Source organism: Oratosquilla oratoria, chromosome 20, assembly GCF_046742065.1.
Source record: "Oratosquilla oratoria isolate Oo_2021 chromosome 20, ASM4674206v1, whole genome shotgun sequence".
NCBI lineage: Eukaryota > Metazoa > Arthropoda > Malacostraca > Stomatopoda > Squillidae > Oratosquilla > Oratosquilla oratoria.
Genome location: NC_134796.1, coordinates 29,760,528 through 29,764,784, shown reverse-complemented (window position 1 = coordinate 29,764,784; position 4,257 = coordinate 29,760,528). Strand labels below are relative to the sequence as shown.

The following is a 4,257-nucleotide window of genomic DNA, read 5'->3' as shown; positions in this document are numbered from 1 at the left end:
CTGCAAAACAAACATGCTTATTGTGGTTTTATATTATTTATAGGTATTACAAAAATACCACAGAATTGTAAGAAATGTATACATCCACATGAATATAAAGATATTTACACAGAAAATAATGCCTAACCTGAAAATTACTAATGTTAGCACCCACCCCCACCCCTCTGAGATGGGGAGTTGCAAGACATTAAGTTGGGGGGTACAAAAAACACACATACATATACCAACGATTTTTTCCTCCTTACAAGGGAGGTAGCCAAAAAACAAAGGCATAAAATCCACTCCCTCTCATTCCATCCTCACATACTCCACTCCCATTCACCCTCCTCCCTCTGTCTTATCTTGGCTTCTCCTGGATGATGGGTCATCCCTGCATCTCGCCCACTGTCCTGGGTCAGATGCAATGTAAGACACAGCACATCCACAGCAAGACTGCTTCATTTGATTGGTGATCCCTCCTCTTTGTCCCCTCATACGGAAAAAGAGAAGATGGGCAGAAATCCCTTCGGGTTGCATCAAAATATCATTTACACTTACTTCCCCCCCATTCCTTTCTATGCATCACACCATCATCCATACACAACCATTCTCCACTCACCCCAATCCTCTATCTTCTCTCTTCCTTCCTCAACAGACATTCTCCTCTCCCAATACCCCTTTTACCCCATCCATCCATCTCATCCTTGGTCGCCCCCTCAAGTTCACTCCTTCCGTACCTCTTTTACTAGTCTTTCTTCACTCATTCTTTTAATGTGTCCAAACCATCTCACTACTTTTTCATCAACCCCATCTCCCAACTCCCTTTCCACCACCATTCTCCTCCTCACCTCCTTGTTTCTCACTCTATCCAAACTAGTAACCCCTACCATACTTCTCAGGCATTTCATCTCAAACACATTTGAACTCCTATCTTCTCTTATGTTCCATGTTTCTGCCCAATGTAGTGCTGTCGGCACAATCACTCCTTTATACGATCTCTTAGCATCCATTCCCAAATGTCTATTTCTCATTACACTTCTTTATCCCCCAGGCATTTACTTGCTTCTCTCGATCTACATTCTACTTCCACTCTTCCCTTTCCTGCCACATTTGCACCCAAGTATCTAAAGCTATAATGAAAATAATAATAATTTTATATGGCATTGAATCAATATACGTGAAGTGAAGATGATGAAAAGAACACATAGTTCAAAATAACAATTACAAATGCCGAGGATAATACAAAAAAGCATGTAAGCTATTCACTTCCACCAGTCTCTCTCCCTTAATACTCACTTCCAGGCTCCTGCCAATTTTTCCCCTTGTACATCTCATCACCTTACTTTTACCCACATTTATCTTCAACTTCCTTCTTTTGCACACCTTCCCAAACTCTGTCACTAACTTCCTTAATCCCTCCTCTGATCCTGCCACAAGCAGTGTTGCCAACAAACAACAACTGATGGCCAGGGGTGGTTGCTGCTGTTTGGCCCCCAACTCTTGGGGTTGGGGGGGTGGTCCCACAACGTAGACGCTGCAGCTCCAGGACCTTAACAATAGAACACAAATACATACCTCATCTCTACATCAACAACACTCTAATACCACACACAAACACACCGAAAATTCTTGGTGTAACATACGATACATCCATGTCTTTCAAACAACACATCACAAACATAAAAAACAAATGCACACCTAGACTTAACGCACTTAAGTCAATCACTGGAACGACATTTGGACAAAACAAAGAAACTAATATAACAATATACAAACAATGCATACGCTCAGTGTTGAATTATGCGAGTCCTGCATGGGCTCCTAATCTCAGTGAGACACACCACAACACCCTTCAAATCATACAAAACAAGCCCTAAAAACAATTACAGGCTGCACAAATACAACACCAACAGACCATTTACACCATGAAACAAAAGTCCTCAAAGTCAAGGACCACCTCGACATGAGAGGCACACAAACACTTGCCGCAGCCACCACAAACACATCACACCCACTACACTATATAGCAGAACACCCACACACACATAAGAAACATTAAAACAACACCCAAAGACCTTTATTATGCACAAATACGCACTTCTCTTCCTCCACAACCACCAAATACCAGCCTCCGGAAACATATTCATAATCATATCACTCACCGCTCCATTAACACACTGAAAGACAACACACTGCTGCATGCCAGACCCCCTGATATCCACCCTTCTGAATTCTCTCTCCCACGAAAGGACAGAGTCCACTTGGCCAGACTGCGGTGCGGCCACCACCCAGCACTTCTAAGCTACCAGAAGAGGCTGGATGACCGCATTGTGAACAGCTGCCCAGGTTGTAACACTTCACCCCATACCATACAACACATAATGGAAGACTGCATTATACACAATCATGCACGCAAACAACACAACATACACTCTATAAAGGATTTGTGGGAAAACCCAGTTTCGGCTGTAGCATTCCTTGGGGAGACGGGACTGCTCAGTCAGACAGTCTAGGGAACGACAACAACAAAATTTTTCTTCATTTTCTTTAACCATCTCCAATCCCTGACCCCATTACCCTTACATTTACCTCTTGCACCACCCCATTCATGTATGAATAAAAGAGAGAGAGAGAGAGAGACTGAGACCAAAAGGCACCTTCCCTGTTACAGTCAGCGCCACTAGAATTGGCATATCATGCCTCATGCCAATTATGATGGGCAAGGCAGGTATAGACTAGCATGACCAATGATGTCACGCATCCTTTAGTAGATCAATCACCACTGGCCTTTGTGGTGGATGAATGTTTTGCTCTTCTCTGTTAGTCACATGTTTTTTCTCCCCTACCTCTCAGTGCTACTGTGTTCATCACTGAGCAATGGGATTGAAGAAGGACCAACTGGCAAGTATTACTGCCCTATCAAAGGGAGGAAAGTCTAACAAAAAACTTCAACCATCACCAGCATTCCACTATGTTCTGTGCAGGATGGACCAAACATTGCCGTGATGTTGGTGGTACTGACCCAGAGCTCCCAAGAAATAGGCCAGGAGGAGCTCATAAGACCTTGAAGGTCCTCCAGTGCCCATTTGACAGGGAACCTTCTATTTCTGCTAAAGAATTAAAACACAAGAACCCCCAACTTCCGGCCATTGTGTCTCTGAAGACTGTGTAGCATCACCTTCATTGTGACCTTGGGTACAAGTACTACACACCTCGAGAAAAAAAAAAAAAATTAATACAGCCAGGCAAAACAAGAACTGAAATGATTTTTCTCATAAATATCTTGGCTGGGATCAGTACAAATATAAGAATGTGTTATGGTCTGATAAGGCCACCTTTGCCATCACTAGCAACTGAGGAGGGAGGGTAAGGATAAGCAATGGTTAAGATTCCTATTCCCCAGGGGACTCAAAACACCCTGACTCGGTGTTGGCAAGGTTGTGGTCTTGCCAAAGAATGTTACAGTCAACAAGGAGAGATATCTGGAGCTCTTCACAGACCATTTTTAGGACTGTTTTGACATCTTTCAAAGTGAAGTATACCAGCAGGATGGAGCACCTGCTCACACAGCAAAACTGGTAAATGGTTGGCAGGATTTTGTGGGAGATGAATACATAAAGGATTGGCCAGGCAACAGTATTGACCTTTCTCCAATAGAAAATATGTGGGCTTTGATTAAAGCCCAGTTGTGGATGCATGATACATCAAATGTGATGAAATTGTTGCCACCTTTCAAAGCATCTGAGCTAACTTCTCCCCTTCCATCCTCCAAAACCTCACCCTCTCTGTTTCCTGTCACCTCAGAATAAGGAAAGATCTACCATTCCCACCCATTCCATTTCCAACATACTCCACTCCCCTCTACCCTCTCTCTTATCTTGGCACTTCCTGGATGATGGGTCATCCCTGCATTTTGTCCACTGCCCTGGGTCAGAAGCAGTGTCACAAAACACAGTACATCCACAGCAAGGCTGCTTCATTAACTCAGTGACCCCCTCCTCTCTGTCCCCTCATGCAGAAAAGAAGATGGGGAGAAATCCCTTCGGGCTGTGTAATTTTTTTTCTCATACACACTCCCCACTCCCCTCATGCATCACAGCATCATCCATACATTACCATTCTCCATTCACCCCTGTCATCTGTCCTCTCCCATCCTTCCTCAACAGACATTCCCCTCTTTCCCAAAGCCCCTTTTACCCCATCAATCCATCTCATCCTAGGTCACCCCCTCATGTTCACTCCTTCCACACCTCTTTTACTAGTCTTTCTTCACTCATT

General features: G+C 43.8%; 1 protein-coding gene across 1 annotated transcript in view; it reads right to left on the bottom strand.

Moving 5' to 3' along the window:
* LOC143036434 (myotubularin-related protein 9-like) overlaps positions 1–4,257 on the bottom strand; it is a 56,298-nt gene that overhangs the window by 3,290 nt on the left and 48,751 nt on the right.